The sequence below is a fragment of the Grammomys surdaster genome, unplaced genomic scaffold (assembly GCF_004785775.1).
Source record: "Grammomys surdaster isolate TR1022 unplaced genomic scaffold, NIH_TR_1.0 125606, whole genome shotgun sequence".
Classification (NCBI taxonomy): Eukaryota; Metazoa; Chordata; class Mammalia; order Rodentia; family Muridae; genus Grammomys; species Grammomys surdaster.
In genome coordinates, this window is record NW_021620449.1 from 503,133 (window position 1) to 520,482 (window position 17,350).

Here is a 17,350-nt window from a genome sequence, read left to right on the forward strand (position 1 = left end):
AAAAAGAGAGTTCTCTAAAGAATGGCTTTAGAGAACAAATCGTACATTTATGCAGATAACTCTGTAGTGTTGTCCTTCTGGAGACGTCGGATATGAGATAATTATCTTTTAGTAAGACCTAAGTATTTTTTAAAGTATCAAGTGGACAGACACACACACACACACACACCTTATTTCAGGTTAGCATGAATAGTTTTCAAATTCACACCTCCTGCATCACATTACAGGTAGACTGTAGCTACTTCCTCCTGCCCCCAACACCTAATTAATAACTTTTACTTGTAGTCAAGGAGCCAAATATTTGATAGTGACAGTCATCTGCTTGTGTGTTGAAGGAACCAGTGTCCATCCTGGGGAATCTGTGACCCGAGGAAAGGTTATAAAGAGATGGACTACAGACCTGGCTTGGCACAGCCTAGGCTCTGTTCTGTGTCCTTCTTGGGGCTTCCTGGATACAATATCAGCCTCTCTTTTCTTACATGGTCTCCTAAAGCTTGTGCTTTTTCACCACTTTCATTTTTTAGGCCAAGTGTTTTGTTTGTTCATTTTCTTTTAACTCAGCAACACCTTTGTCTGGGGAAATGGCTCATTGGAAGAAAGCACTTACTGGGCAGGTTTCAGGGTCACAGCTCGGATTCCAGAACCCACAGGAAAACCTGATGGACTTGGAGGCTCAAAAGCCTGGCCAAGCTGGCCAGTGAGACTAGATATATCAGTGAGCTCTGGTTCCAACAAGATATCTCAGCTTAATAAATAAAAGTGGTGATGGGCAGAGGAAGACCCCAATGTCAATCTCTGGCCTCCACACATATGTACACACATGTGAATGTGAACTGCAAGTACTCATGTGCCCACACCACATGTGGAAACGCATACTTTCAGACAACACAACCACAAGCAAAATAGAAAGCAATAATGCCTTTAGTGGATTACATGTAGGACTACATTTCTATCCAGAGTGGTCCTAGAATAGTAGATGGCAAGGATATCCCACCCCTGATCTGCAGAGAGAAAATCTTCCTGCCTCTGTCCCCCTGCCAGACTCCATGAGAACCTGGGGCTTTCTCAGGATGCAAATGGGCAAACACAGTGCTCTGCTTCTTGGCATGGAAAAAAAAAGTGGGGGTGGGAGAGGGGGAGCAAGATATTTTGAGTGCCAACTATCTGGCCAAGGAATGCTGAAAAGAAACAAGGTAACTTATTCAGCAGTCTTCTATTGTTGCTCAGATCTTTCCCTGATAGGTTTTCTAAACCTCCCTGTAGCAGATGCCTCCTGTGTCTCTCCATTGCCCCTCCTCTGATCCCGTGGAAGCTCCATGAAAGCTCCAAACACATTTATTTTTAAGAAACATCTTGAGCTCCTTTGGCAACAGAGCATCACTTCATGGGAGTGCAGGCCAGGGGTCATTTGTGGTCTGCCTGCTCACGGGCATCATTTTCTTACATTGCACACAGCCTACTGCAGAGGAGACAGAGTTGGAACCAAGGGACTCGTGCCATCTGAACATTTGGTTTCTCGTCTCCGAAGTCCTCTTTGTTTTTGATCGTGACATTTCTTCACGCTCAGATGCATACATGATGTAACATTCTTTGTTGATGTTCTGAAATGTGTTTTGGGAGTTATTTTGGCTGAGTACAAAATAAGAATGGGGCTCTCGACTTTTCTGGTTGAAATGTTAATCTTGCCATCGACCCACCCTCACCCCACCCCATCTTTCTTCTTGCCTTTTTCCCTCACATATATTTCTAAAGCTTGAAACCCAACTCCAAGACTGATATTTAATAGACTCTAGCCAGTTTTGCTGGATAGGAGGCAGATGAGAAGTCTCTCTAGGGAATATATGGGTCTTTACAGTGGAGGAGGGTGTCTGCCCTTAAGTGGAGTTCCTCACAACCTAATTGTTGAGAAATGTTGCAGGTTCAACAGCACGGAAATCCTACTTCTCGCTTCAGCTGAAAAGGTGCTCATAAAGGTAGCTGGGTTATTCTACCAATTTGCCTTATTTTGAAAATCCAATTTGAGAGCTTCATTAAAGGGCACTAATTTAGTGTCTTCAGGGAATATGTGCTTAAAGGAGCTTGTCAGCAGTCTCAGATGTTTGCCGGTGTGTAGGTGAGCTCAACTCCCTAAGCTGGGGTTACCTGGTTACAGTCTCACACCCTCATTTCAAACACAGTGCCAGCAAACACACAAGGGCCCTCAGACCAGGAATAACAGCACCTCATGCTTCCCCACCCCTCCATGTCATCCTCAAAGAGAGGGCATCACTGCTACTGTGACTTTATCACTCAGAGGTCTCATTGTACACAATGCAAGACCTGGTAGTATGTCAGGCCAAGGACCTTAACTGTTAAGAACCATTTCAAATCATTTAAGAAATGTGCACACTTTCCGAATGCCTACAATAATAACATTGCTCACTACCTGCCTAATAGCCCCAAGAGAATGTTTCAGTCCCACACCAGGACACAATTTTTTAAAATTGGTTAGGTGAATACCAATTAGCAACATGGCCTCAAATAAACTTGAGCCTTCTCAGGCCACTGATTTGTTGGAGATATATATATATATATATATATATATATATATATATATCAGAAAATAAAATTGAGTTTTAATGTCTTAATTCCAAGTACACTTATTTTCAAACAGAGCTTAAAAATTCACAAGAGCTATTGCTCTAAATATCATCATCCAGTTTGTGCGTTATTGTTAAGATTTAGAAACTTTCCATCAGTTTAAGTGCTAGAGATTTTTGTTTGTTTTGTTTTGTCTTTTTTTTTTTAACTAAAAACTTTCACAGAATTCCACTCTCCTTTTCAAAAGCTGTAATTTCCACTCTGGTTTACAGAATTGGATTCTGTGTGGGGACAAACAGGCATATGTGTACGTGGGGGTGGGGTTGGGGGGATGGCTTCTGTCTAGAAGAGATACCCACACTGACCACATGCACAACTTAATACAATACCTCAAGAAGAAATTTAGTTTTGTTCTTAGAATGTGATTATAAGAATTTTAATTTTTTCCTATTACATTCCAAATGGCTGGAAAACACTCATCAATATACTTGGGGAGGCATCAGTAGGAAAGATGGAGTGTGTGTCCTGAAAGCTTTAGGATCCTTTTGCCTGAAACTTTATGCTGTGGATTCGTCCTGCCCTGCAGAAGTGGAAACCCAGCGGGAGACACTTATAGCTAGAGAATAATGATCTGTTCATCCAGGACCAATCCAACCTTCTACTCCTCAGAATGCACACATGCCTGTGCGAACACATATGCATGCGCACGTGTGCGCACACACACACACACACACACACACACATTCACAAACCACACACTTTAAGATCTATAATCTATATATTAGTAGGTAACCATACAAGGTCTATGCAAATCATTCTTCTAGAACACCACGGAAGCCATTTGTCTCGTAGGCCTGTTTTTTGTTTTGTTTTCCATTTTTAAACGTCTACCATTAAAGGCAGGTGTACCTAAATAAAAGTCAAAAGGATAAAATAAAAAATAAAAGAAGAAGAGATTTCCGTGGCATAGCTTATGGTAGTTGTATATTTGTTGTTTGCTCATGAGGTTACTAATCACCACTGGTAAGGTTTTTTGTTTTTGTTTGATTTCGGTTTTTTTTTTTTAATGTATTGTGCATTGCAGCAGATCCACAGTCAACTCACTGTCTGCATTTCAGAACCTTGGATATTGGATATTGTTAAAATGAGCTTTGGCAGTTGCACATAGAAGTACACAACTATAATTTTGCTACCCATTAATAACAAGCCAGCCAAGAAGCCCAGAATCCAACGCCTTGCTCTCAGCTGGAGGTAAGAAGCTAGAATGGACTATCTTGGCTGGTGACCTATGCTGTAGGAAAGTAGGATGTATAGTTGCTTGCCAGTGGGCGGTATTCCGGAAATTTATTCACTCTTCACTGTACTTTTTCCTCCTCTTGGTAGTGTGCTCTTAGATAATGAAAAAAAAAAAGAATTGCACAGGATAAAAATAGTATGCATCTCCAAAACAAATGGGTAAATCACAGCTTTTATTTCTTCAGGTGTCAACTCTGCTCCCTGCCCCAGCCCTACTCCTCTGGGCTCTGCAGTGCTCAGTTTCTCTCAGTCAGCGCATCAGCGCCCAGCGGGGCAGGAGGCAGTGATCTGGGCGGTCTTGCATCCAGAGGACCAGCCTCGCTGAGCAGCTGGACTTGTCTCTCTCAGCTCCAAAGCCTGGGCATCTGAGAGCTCAAAACTGAGAATCATTTCTTGGGTGGGGTTGAGGTGTTGCTGCTCTGGGCTGTTTTCTGCACTTGGCCCCGGAGAGTAAGAGCGGGGTACCCGAGCGCCAGAAGCTCTGGCCAAACATCCCTAGGACTCGAGGTGGTACCCCAGCGAGGTAGGCAAGGGCTGGACTCCGGGACGCTCCTGATGGCTGGGAGGGAGATGCAGGGTGGCGGGGCCGGGGCAGCGCGCCAGTTTCCTCTCTGATTAATGATGCTCGCGCTGCCGTGCGCGTGGCTCATGCGCTTTGTCTCCAGCCCAGGGGTGGCGAGAGCAGTGGGGATAGCAGCGCCCAGCGCACAGAGCAGGTGCCGGCTGCGCTCAAGCCTGGCTTTGCATGGTGGCGGAGCGGCCACGCATCACCAGGCGTCCCCTCGGGGGCATCTCCCTCCGTGGAGGGGTTGGGAGCACGGGTGTTGAGCTGGAGCTATTGGGGTGGGGGGGCATGTGCAATGCTTTCCGGAGCTCTTGGTGCTCGCCCGGCCGGACGCGTCTTCGGCTGGCAGGGAGGAGCTGGGCGCTGCCTGGGAACCTAGCCAGCCATGTGGGAGGGCATGGCCGAGGGGTGGGGGCCGGTCAGGGGGCCTCACTGAGGCTGTCTACTCTGGCTGGACTGCGAGAGTGACCGGCAGGTGGACACACTCAGCCAGAGAGATCGAAATCCTGCGAGCGAGGTAGAGAGGTAGAGAAAGAGAGAGAGAGAAAGAGAGAGAGAGAGAGAGAGAGAGAGAGAGAGAGAGAGAGAGAGAGAAGAGAGAAGAGAGAAGAGAGAAGAAAGAGAGAGAGAGAAGAGGGAGAAGAGAGAGAAGAGAGAGAAGAGAGAGAGGGAGGGAGAGGGAGAACTCAGTGGGCAGAGAGGAGAGGGACAGGGAGGGACAGGGACAGCCAGCTCCGCGCAATCGCCCCCTGCAGTCACATCCTCCCACCCGACCTGGGGAAGTGGCCAGAGCGCAAAGTAGCAAAGTATCAGAGACTCTGCGGGCTCCAACAACAGTCACCTGGTCCCCGCATTGCTGGTGGGACCGCAGGTCGCAGAGGGGCGGACAGATCAGCGCAAGGACTGGCTGCAGGAGACGGAGGCTACTCCAGAGAGAGAGGAGCAGAGCAAAGCTGGACACCACCCCCACCCCCTTTCCTGAAGCAGACAGACTGACAGACAGGCAAATAGACAGACAGGAGTTCAGCAGCCTGGGCTGATATACAGGCTCTCTAGCAGCGACGACCTCCAAGAGTCCGGAGTAGCGAGAGCCCGACAGCCGCAGCCACGCGTTCCCCACCAGCGCTGTGCCTGGGCAGCGCAAGGACCCCTGCCTCCAAGCCGAGGGCTCCTTTTGCTACCAGTTAAATAAATCGACCAAACAACAAAGGCAAGCCACAAACCAAACTGACCTAACCAAAGCATTCACTGAGAAACAATAATTATTCACAAAAGCCCCAAACGAAATCCACTCAGTCAAGGCACCCGGACGCTGGGTCACTCCACTGTTCCTTCAGGTAAAGAGCCAAGTCTTCCGACGTGAGCATTGCAAGCCTTTTGTGTCTCGCTGTTTGGGCTTTCTGCTTCTGCTGCCCACTCCCCTTTTTTTTCTTTCTACCATCTATCTGTGCTTCCCTTTGACCTGTTTGTCGTTTCTGTGTTGTTTATCTCTGTTTATCTCGTTTCTATGTCTCGCCGAAGGCATGGGTAGACTCCCCTTCCCCCAGAGCAGGCAGAAATTGAAATCTGGGAGGGGAATTGAAAGGGACAATGCTTTCTGTAACAGAAGTTTCCAGTAATTTTACATGGGTTTTGTGATGCCAAGTTTGGAAATTCTCTTGATTCAGTTGAAAAAGAACGTCGAGAAAATGGAAACTTACCACTTTCCTCTGTTTCCACAGAGGTCCTGGGTCCTAAGAGCTCGAGGAGAAGGGGGGGGATAATAATATTTTTGTTTTATTTTTTAAAATCTTGAAGTCATTTTCACGATAGCCTCCAATGTAACGCCAGCTGTCTCGGGTAATAAATGTGCTAGGAGGATTGGATCTGTATCAGGCAAGTGTTTTTAAAAGTTTCTTCGGAAGAGAAATTATATGGCTTAGCGTTGATGTCACGGATGTGTTGAGTTCAAAGCTTGATCACCTTCTACAGACACAGACTAAGACTGGAGCGTAAGTTTAAATGAAAAAGCAAAGAGGAAGGTAATGTCATGGTGGGATGGGAGGTACAAGGTGAGGCTGCTAGAAATGATCTCCCCAAGAACATGTTACAGAGGGAGACGATCATTTCGCCATCTGCCTTCTCAAAGGACGCAGCTTCTGCAGGCGAGAATGACAGTCTCTAAAATGGAAATGAATCTGTATTTTTTTTCCAAAATTTGCTCCAATGCAGAGTGAATCTAAACTGTGCTCATCCCTTCCTCATCTGCCTTGGACCCCAACTCTGCAGTTTACTGCTTTAAGTAAGCAGCGAAGTAGACAGGGCAGGCAGAAAGGCACTCCTTCTTCTTGTTGTTGTTTTTTTGTTTTTGTTTTTGTTTTTAATTCTGTGAAAGTCAGAAAGCCTTTGATATGCTCTCCAGCATGAGCAGACCCTCTCCTTTCTTCTTCTTCGGGATTATGTTACCATAGGGCTTGATGTCTGAATAGCATTTTAGCTAATGTCATTTTTGTGAAAGACAGTCATTTGGAAGGCACAGGAGCTGGTTATGCTTCCTTCAAACAGCAGAGTGAGCTTAACATGAGAGACCCTGTCTTCGGGTTTATGTAGCTCTTCAAGGTATGTAACTGCTTATGTTTGATTCTCAATGTCCTTTGTCCTCATCTTCTTTGCTTTTTCATCACTTTGATTGAACAGGCTATTTTTTAGTATTTCTAGAAAATAAATTCAGATCTCTTTTTAAAAGTGATACATGTTTTCATTCCAAAAGATTGGGAAAAGATCATCTCTTGCTGTGCTTGTCTGTGCTAATATGATTTGGTTTCAATGTAATTTTAAAGGCATTGCTTTAGACCATCGTGTTATAGATGTCTTAGCTTCTCCTCTCTGGGTATGATTTATGTCATCGGAATGATAAAGTAACTATTCCTCTCGGTGAATGCTTAATTGACAGTACTTTGGGTGAGGTGTATTTAAAGAAACTTATACAGCTCCAGGGAATACCATTAGGTTTCTTGGTGACTTAATTTCATTCACTACATGGTGATTTCTTTTTGTGATAATTCAGTTCAGACCCAGACAAGTGTGTGTGTGTGTGTGTGTGTGTGTGTGTGTGTGATTAGATTTGCACATTGCCAATCTCCCAGTGACTGCTTGTCATAGATCCCAGTTGAGTGTGGTTACCTTGAGAACTATAGCAATTGCCTTGTTAGAGTATGCTGCACTGAGTTCTTTGCAGTCTGTTTTTAATGCTGTTTAATGAAGTAGTGGGCATCTCACTCTGCAATGAAAGGCGCACAAGAAAAGATAGAGCCCTGTGCTGCTGTGGAGACTGCAGAACAGATGGGGATGGAAAGGTAAAGCGGGCTGCAGAGGTGATGCTTTGAATTAAGTCTTTATTTCTTATCAATGAGAATCAACTGATTTGGATGAGAGGATACTCTCTGAGTAGCTGGTTAGATGTTCCTTCAGTGTCTTTGCTGGTTCTTAGAAAGAAGACTCAATAATTTGAGTTGCTTAAAACTTGGAGGAGATGCTAACTGGGGACTTCCTGTGTGTCTACTATTTTTAATATAGGCTGTGAGTATGTTGGGTAATGAATGCAGAAATAATTCCAAATTCCTGAATCATTGTTCTGTTGTGGCAGATGGGTTGGACCTTACGAAACACTCTGAGATTCAAAGAACTCCCACCATCTTCAGATGTGGTGGTCATCTGAATTTCTGCTGTGGGAATTTTGGGTTGATCTTTCTGTCATGAACTTGACACTTTGCTCCAGAGCTGTGACAACTAAGCAAATCTGGGGGTTTTAGATGGACTTGGTGGAATAGTTGTGCTATTTTCTCTCTTTCACTTTGGGGGAAATATCCCTCATTTATCTTTCTAAAAAACTGCATATCTTAAAATGTCTCTGAGGTAGCATTGATTACCTTTAGAATGTTATCCTTGGGGGCCAAATAGCATGTAAGATACAAGAAGCCATTTGTCTGCATTGCTGGCACTTCCACAGAACACCCATCTTCAGGTGCAGAGTGGGAATGTTCAATCAGAAAGGTATCTTGCTCATTTTCGTATTAACAGCATGCAATCATCAGGCCACTCCCCCCCCATGGTGAAGCTCATTAGACGAAACACTTAAGTAGTTTCAAAATTAATAAGCATAAGAGAATATGAGCAGTTTATATGAAATGGAGAGTTGTCTTATTATCAATGCCTCTATGAGAAGTCAAAAAGTCAGTATGGAAGTGACCAAGTTTAAAATGATAAGAACAATATTTGCATGGAGATGCTGCAAAATCTTTTTTGTTGTTTGTTTGTTTGTTTTTGTTCATTTGTCTTACAACATGATATTTCTAGAGGGGAAGGCTATTACTGTTTCCCTCATGGCTCTGCCTTTTGCACCAGAGTACCAGTGCTTTTCTCAAGATTCTCAAGTCTGAGGGCATTCGCATCTGAATTCAAAGTGCATTTTTGTCTTTGGACAAGATAATGATAAGCTTCACGAGCAGAGCTTGGAATGAGTCAGCTTCTGAAGATAGAAAGTAGCCAGTAGCTGGTAGCCAGGCGTGGATATGATGGAGAATTCTTTTAGAATGAGGAGATACTTTGAAGTCCACAGGACCGGACACTGAAATTTCACTATTTGTTTGCCAGTCAGTGTCATTTTAATCTGGTCTCTGACAAGGTTAGGCAAGAATGGGGCACCTAAAACTGTGGCTGGCATGGAAAGCCATTTCTTCAGGGGTAAGTACCGGTATCATTTTACTGGGTCCTGCATTTAGGAAGCTGTGACTCTCCTGGTCACAGAAGAGACTTGGCTTTCATACCAAGGCAGTGGGTTACCTAGGAGGTCTCCAGCTTACCTTACATCAATGATGTTGTATTTGTAAAAGAGCCGCTTCTTCCCTTAAGACAGAAGATCTTTGTATCCTGAGAAATGCTTAATCCAGTGGTTCCATGTATCTGTGTTTTTTGCTTTTTAATATTGCTCACTCCACCACTTCATATTAAATATGAAAACTGCGTCTTAAACACTATTATGTGCCTATGCTAAAGGATTGTGGAATGCAAAAAATTGAGAGGCAACACAATCTAGACTATGTATGACTGAACTTATTTGTATTTTTGCTTATAAGTTCTAAATTTCTTTTAAGATATTTTTATGATAAGTTCTTAAAAATCAACTTTTTGTTCAGTGCTTGGTCTGGTCTTAAATTAATTTGTATCATGTTGGATTACTGTTGACCATAGATATTGAAATTTTGATTATGTATATTTACATCACAGACATCTCACATCTGTAAAGATCCAATTCACCATGTACTTACTAAGCTTGATAAAGAATAAATTCCCTAAGTATCAAGCCCATGCAACAGTTTTGAATGTTGACAAGATTGTTATGCTACGGTCTCCCAATCCCCTTATGTCTAGAGATGTTTTCTTAGCACATCAAACGCCTTCATAGCATCTTGAGTGTGTTGTTGCTGGGGCATGTCTATCTGATAGGAAGCAAGGCAAAAAGTGAATTGAAGTAATTGCACAGAATAATTGAAGAGTTAGTGTAGGGCACACAAAGGTGTTGGCTTGACTATATGGCATTTATTGGCTTTCTGCATTCAGACTGGGTCCTTAGCTTCATGCTACGATGCTGCTGCTGCTGTTGCTACTGCTTCTTCTTCTTCTTCTTCTTCTTCTTCTTCTTCTTCTTCTTCTTCTTCTTCTTCTTCTTCTTCTTCTTTCTCCTCCTTCTCCTCCTCTTCCTCCTCCTCCTCCTCCTCCTCCTCTTCTTCTTTTTCTTTTCTGGCTGCCAGCATAGATCCCAGCACTGCCAGGTGGGAAGAATGTTAACTGATATCAGTGGTCAAAAATAGATTGATGCTTTAAATTCCATCTATGAACTTTTCATATGAAATCTCTCCTGGCAGTGTTTATAACCAAAGCTTAATGCATATGACAACATGACAAGATGTTTACGTTCTGTATAATCAAAATGAAGATCAAATGGCCATTGCCACTTATTGAAATTCTGATCACTTACTCTAGAAGTGTCTTGTTCAAAGCGTGTATTCACAATTGTTCCCCACTCATAAGTTCATATCACATTTTAAAACATTGCCATCACTTATTTTACTTAACAACACATAATCAATCGCTTTTTCTCCAGGTGAGGTGAGACACAAACTGTCTCTTTTGTAAACAGGCCTTCTAGCACAGTCTCAATTTCCATAGGACTGCAAGATGATAATGCAGTTTTTAAATAAATAATAATTAGGGGTGATATGCAAATTATAACAGTTGTGCTAATGTTAAAGTCAATAGCCTCTTAGGTGACATTAGTTTAAAGGTAACGGTAACGACATGCAAAATTTAGCTCTACTTTAAAGAGGAGTCAAGACTTTGAAGAAGACAACAGTGACATCATTTTAAATCTCAAATATTTTGGCAAATTTTGTAGAGGTTTGCTTGACATCTCGTGGGCTGTGTTTTGGTGCAGACACACATAATCTACGGAAGTATTAAATATCTTTATAGCTGCTTCCTAGAGAACAAGTCACTAAGTTTATTCACCTAAATGAGTCGAGACAGATTTCTTCCTCAGTGCCCCCATCATCCAAGGTAATGCTGGAGTGCCTAATAATCTGCATTCTTTTCTTCCAGGTCACTGGTTGCTTGTTTATTATACACTAAATACAGGACATAGATGCAGAAATCATAGAACAAACAGGAAGGTGGGTTTCTGTTACTTAGCAAAATCCTTTCATATTGCCTAGATAACAACCCTCACTTTAGAACATCCCAGCATGTAAGGTCTTTCAATGAAAAGGAAAATAAATTCATTCATCCTGGTTTTGATTTAGTTGGCATTAAGAATAACCATTCGGGAGGGGCTGGAGAGATGGCTCACTGGCTAAGAGCATTTGCTGTTCTTGCAGAGGATCAGAGATCTGTTCCAAGTAACCACCTGGTGGCACACAACCATCCAATGACAGGCATGGCATGTGGTGCACATTCATACATTCAGGCAAACACTCATAAACAAAAAATAAATACATTTAATAGTAATCTAAAACACTGTGATAAGCATCAACATATGCAAGCTAAAATATTTCCATGTCTTTAAATTACAACATGGAACACTAATGTCTAAAAGGTTTTCTTTCTCCCAGTTTAAATAAATTACCTTTTCACTATTATATTAGGTGGTCCAGAAACTGTCCACATAGCATTTCAAGGTGACTTCAGAAGATTCCCTCAATGTTAAGGCAGTTTAGAAAACTCTAGAAAAATCTAGATACAGACCAGTAAATTTAAAGAAGGGACAAGTTAACTCATTGGCACTCAAAGATTAGTCTTGACTCTTTAATATTTTATTTGTCTATAATGAGCCCAACTCGAAAATTAAAGACTGTCAAATGATTCCCATGTCTCTAAAAGCACAGACAAAATTCTCACAGGACGTTCCAGAATTTATTTGTGGGAAAAATACAGCAAATGGCATTCTTGGCTCGTGTTTTGTTTGTCGTGAAGTGTAATTTCAGTAGGAACTCCAGCGCTGATGTGGTGACGTAGTGACATCATCAGCCGAGAGGAAAACAAGAGCAGATCCAAGTATGCAGCAGAATTAAAACTTCCACAGCATTTATGTTAGCTAGCTACACACCGCCTCCCTACAACAAACGGCTAGCTGAATGTTAAGCAATTCTGGAGCTGAGAAATGGTGCATACTTATGTATTTGCCTATTTATTTCAAAATAAGTCTATGCAGTTTACCATTAGATCATGACTCCTGAAGTCAGCATGGTACAAAGTCAAAATTGTCGTTGAATTGCCCCAAATGAATCGTGAGAATTCCATAGGGGAATGGCTGAGCCAACACCTGCACATTGTGTTGTTTCATGTGTTTCGTGTTTTATTTATTATAAATTTATTTAACTGTGCTGCACTCAGTAGAATTTTTGAAAGCCAGAATCTTCAGAGCAAAGAGTTGATCTAATAGTTTCTGTTGTTTGGGGGTTTGTTTGTTCGTTTGTTTGTTTGCTTGCTTTCCAATTCTGATTTTCACATATTCGTTAAGAATATTCTGGAAACACCCAGCAACGCAGTGCTGATCAAGCTTCTGAAGCATGGTGTAAAAATCACGCTTGCCCCAGAATGTCATGTGTGTGGTAAGGAATTGCATGTTTAGTCTCACGGTTGTTGCTGTCTCCTAGATCTATAAATAACTTCCCATTAGGAACTCTCTTCAGCATCAGGATGTTGGAGAGCAGAAATGAGGTGGCAGTTCATGTGTCACAAAACTTTTAGGCTTATTGAGACGAGTCAGCCAGTGAGGGACTCTGCCTCCGAGACTGACAATTCGAGTTCAATCCCTGGAACCCACATGTGGAAGGAAAGAAGTGACTCCTGCAAGGTTCTTCTGAAGGCCACTCACACACAGTGGCTTGGAATACACACACACACACACACACACACAACACACTGAGAAGATGAATTTAAGCATTTCTAAATAAATTATACGTCTTCCAAAGCATTGGTGTAATTATCCTTCTACAAATGATTTTTATATCTGTGTGGTCAAATGTGTGGCAGGAAGTTAGAAGCAAAAATATTTTGACTCTAAGCAGAGATCGGGATTGAAACTAGGGTTAGAACCAGTGGAGAGGATGTGTACCCAGGGACCTCATGTGACAAGAGCAAGAAACAGTTAGAGGAGAAGAAGGACTGCCCTCCCCAGAAGTGTCTGTGGTTTCTCGCAGATTCTGTGAGCAGAATTTGCATTGTAATCAAAGTTTCAGTGAAATAAAACCTGCCTTTTGCACCAGCAAACCTCAATTCTCCACCTTCTGACGTCCAGATGTACAGAGCTGCTCACCTGAGTTGTTATCTGTTCTAGATGTCTGGTTTCTTCCCCACAGTAAGTAACACACTGTGGGACCCTAGCTCAGTAAACCTGAGCATTAGCACCCTGATCTTAACAACCTACTTGTTATATGACTAGTAATCTAGTTAACTGCTTAACTGTTTCCAATCTCCATTTAGAAAGTGAAATGCCTTCCAGCATTAACAATCCCTGACATGGAGAGTAAGCCACTAAAATGAAGTCTTTTATCTTTTCATATAGAAGGGTTAGACACAGATTTACTTATTACATAAATAAAACACAGTTCTCTTAGTTATTTTGTTTTGTTTTATTTTATTTTATTTTATTATTAATGTGTGTGTTTGCTTTGCCTGTAAGTATGTCTCTGTAGGACAGGTGCCTGAAGAGGTCAGAAGAAGGTGGGACACATCCCCTGGAACTGTGAGCTTCCTTCCAGATGGGTACTTGGAATCAGAATGGTACCCAGTTCCCCCAGTAGAGCAACCAGTGCTCTCAATCTAACACAACTCCAGCTAGGAAAACCAAACAAATAAAAAAACAAAACAAACAACAACAACAAAACAAAAGAAGCTAGGATTCAGTACCTTAATTAATAATTGTTATTAATTAATAGCAAATTAATTAATTAATCAGTAACATACTTTTTATTTTTTATTTTTTTCTTTTCCAATTTTTTTTTCTGACTGAGTCTTGGTATGTATCACAAGTTAGCCTAGAAATCGTGATCCCCATGACTTCCAGATGCTGAGATTGTAAACATGACACTATGCCCAACTGCCAACTATAAATGCCAGATTTGGTATTCAAAATCAATGAGCAGCTTAATTCTTTTTTGTCTAGGACTTATCAAAGACCAAGGGAGTGACTAAATCTCAGGGATGCTGATTGGAAAAACAGCACAGTACTTCCTAAGGCCCTATCTTCCATCAGTTCCTAAGGGAAGAGAAGTCTGCCTGCCTAAGAGTTCTCCAGACCTATTGTTGGTACAGGACACTGTACTTTTCTCATTTCTACCATCTAAAACCGATAGCCCAGTTTTCAAATAGTTGAACAGGTGATGGTCAGAATAGCTCGATGAAGGAATAACTTTGCAGGAGCCAGGTAGGGGGAGCCACTCGACAAGAGTTCAGATGGCACTGAAAATTAAAAACCAATTTTCTAACCTAGGACAAAGAGCGTAGAGTTTGGGGGTTTCCAAGAAGCTCCTGTTACTCTCCCAGACTCCAGCTTCCTGTCTCTCGCACTCCTCTGGGCAGAGGAGCGGAGCTGGCCTCTGATCCTGAAGTGTCTGCGGATAATTTTGTTCAGTGAGTCAGCACACTAGCTGCAAGTATGGCCTGAGGAGGAAGGGCACTGCTGTCATGCTGAAGGTTCCCACTTACTTCCTCTAACAGGAACCAGAGAACCACAAGAGGTCCTCAGTATAGAATGTGGGCTGCACAGAGCAGTAAATGCATCCGGTGATTGTATTGTGTTTTCTATTGTAATTTGAATATCTTACTTTTTTTTTTCCTGGGGAAATAACACCAACAGTTTTTCCCAATGAGCATTCTCGGAGGCCTGGGGGCATGTTCACAAACCTTACCTTTTACAAGACTTGCTGGGAAACAAAAGAATTACATGGATATATAGATGTGTACAAAAACACACGTGCATGCACGCACATGTATGTATGTGTATGTGTTAAAATCAACAAGACACATTTACCCCAAAAGTTCACTCCCTCATATGTTTTTCATAGTCTTCAGCAGTTTCAGATTTGTATAGTGATTATTTGTGATTAGTTATTTAATCCCAATTTACCGAGTTAAAATTTGACCTTTGTTAGTATTAATTGGAGCTCATGTGCAGAGTTTCTGCTCAGTTCTCCATGAAGTTTTACTTGTGTTTCCTTCGTGAAATTTCAGCTCACACACGTGACAGCTGTCTTACTGAAACCAAACCAAACCAAACCAAACCAAAACAAACAAACAAAAAAAAAAACAGAGATGCCCTTAAATATAACATTGTAACCACACTCAAGACTTTTGTTTTTTTTGTTTTTTTGGTTTGAGTTGATTTTATTTTTTTTTAAATAATTTATTTAATTTTTATCAAATCGGAATTCATTCACACAGGGGTTATAAACACAGAAAGGCAGGATGTGGGGAAGGGGATGACACTGGAGTGTAGGTGTTCAGGGGGAATACAGATATCTTTCAGAACTGGGTATCGGCTGGGTGAAGGTTCAGGGGACAGGTCACTAGGACTCTGCCTATGACTCACTTGTCCTTATCTAAGTTGGTATTGTCTGCCAAGGCTACCTATTTACAAGGTCTATGACTTCTCAGGCTGGTAAATTTCCACAAAAGCTGCCTGTTTACAATAGCATATAGCTATCTGTTTTGACTTTTCTTCTGCCTTTTCAAACAAGTTTATTTTCCTATTTCAAGGAAGCAGGTAGGAATTCTGAGGCAGTCACACGGCCCCTTCCTTGCCAGCCTGAGTCAACCTAGTGATTACCTGCATGGGAGGAAGTTACAGTTAATACTCGGTCAGCAAAGTGTTGGGAGGTGAGGAGGCAAAAGCCAGCACATGGTTTTGAATTCTTGGCTCAAGGTGCTGGAGACATCTGGCCTTTCCGGGATCTGTGCTTATGAAAGGATTATGTCTGACTTGGGGCCGGAGAAGGGTCAATCCAAGGACTAAGCAAGTGGGTAACCAGGTAGGAAGGCAGGCTCAGAGGTAGAGAGCAGAGAGCTCGAGCCCACCAGGGTTTCCTCAGGCAAGACCACTTTTCCTAAACTACAGAAAAGCTGATATCTCCCTGTGTCTTAGGAAGATGATAAAGTTAACCTGGCTTAAATCCCAAGGCATGTGATCCTCCCCCGGGCCACTGATGACTGAGTTACTATCAGTTGCAAGGGTGATTTTTAAATACATGAATACATAGATGACAGATAGATACATGTGTGATAGATAAATGGTTACATAGATACGTAGATGATAGATATAACTGATCACGTAGATTTTCATATAATACATGAATATATATATTTAATTTGATATATATATATAAATAGATATATTCAATATACATATATTCAATATATATATTCACATAGATTTTTATAATACATGAATATATATATATATATATATATATATATATATATATATGTCAAATTAAACTGTAGGTTTTTCTAAAAGAGACAAGGGGGATATGGACTCATAAAAATTGTCTGACTGTTCTTAATAGATAAGAGCCTGCTGTCTGTGCTTAAAAAGAAGTAGAATTAGATACAGTTCTATAGAGAACCCATAGTTCCTAGGGAGTGGTCTAACCTGCAGTTACCTGCCAAGCACAGCGATTGCATCAGATAATTACACTGTACAGCTACTGAAACCTCCCAGTCCCTCTAATCCAGCAATGTGGTTACAGGTCCTGACCAGCAAGTGTAGCTTTTGACTGGTGTCTGAGGACCTCAGACTTCTCTCACCATATCTCATGAAGGCTTTTGTGCTTATACAGCAAGTTACCAGCTGATCCATTTTCCCAGCTACCCCAGGCCCCCTTCTTTTATTTAAATGCAGTTCTTTCTATTGATAGAAAACTTGCAAGCAAAAGTGCCCCTTGTGAAATGATTATCTGAGTAGGACTTTAAGGTGAAGCTTTATTGACTCCAGGCTCACAGGATCAATGGAAGGTAATGACCGTGGATGCTGAAACAAAACACACCAGTGTGAGTCTCAGGATGTCCTCACTGGAACCGGAATCTGGGTTTCATTGCCCCAGCTAGGTTCATGGCCAAGTGCCTTATTCCACAATATTACACTGGGTGGGGGGGGGGGACTATTTAAGGAGGTGCCTATAAAGCAATCCACAATATCGAAGGTCTCTTTTCATTTATAATTTCCATGATTCAATGACACACTTGTTGTAATAACCGTAGGTCTGTTTTTATACTGTATTGTTCATGAATTTTTACTATAGTTTTTCCCTTCAGGCTTGAAGGCAAGCACAGGGCTGTGAAATAGAGAGAGCATTTAGACTCGTGCTCTTACCAAGA

At 41.9% G+C, this 17,350-nt stretch overlaps 1 protein-coding gene and 1 long non-coding RNA gene across 33 annotated transcripts in view; one reads left to right on the plus strand and one right to left on the minus strand.

The window, feature by feature from the left end:
• Positions 1 to 4,032: 4,032 nt before the first annotated feature.
• On the minus strand, positions 4,033 to 5,808 carry LOC114638557. Of its 2 annotated transcripts, none has more exons than XR_003713899.1 (2): positions 5,712 to 5,808; positions 4,033 to 4,947 (listed from the first exon to the last, which is right to left on the minus strand). It is a non-coding gene; the product is annotated as an uncharacterized LOC114638557 (long non-coding RNA). The 2 variants fall into 2 exon arrangements; XR_003713898.1 differs by lacking the exon at positions 5,712 to 5,808 and adding an exon at positions 5,487 to 5,706.
• The window catches only part of Arpp21 (cAMP regulated phosphoprotein 21), a 164,612-nt gene continuing 151,327 nt past the window's right edge, over positions 4,066 to 17,350 (plus strand). For 10 of the 31 annotated variants that reach the window (XM_028787085.1, XM_028787094.1, XM_028787068.1 and 7 more), the window contains exon 1: positions 6,809 to 7,039. The gene's annotated coding sequence lies outside the window, so the exon portion shown is untranslated. Of the gene's footprint in view, positions 4,400 to 5,251; positions 5,779 to 6,390; positions 6,463 to 6,808; positions 7,040 to 7,614; positions 7,777 to 8,895; positions 9,164 to 17,350 lie in introns of those variants that run through there. The other 21 variants (XM_028787087.1, XM_028787096.1, XM_028787101.1 and 18 more) reach the window with 5 other exon arrangements.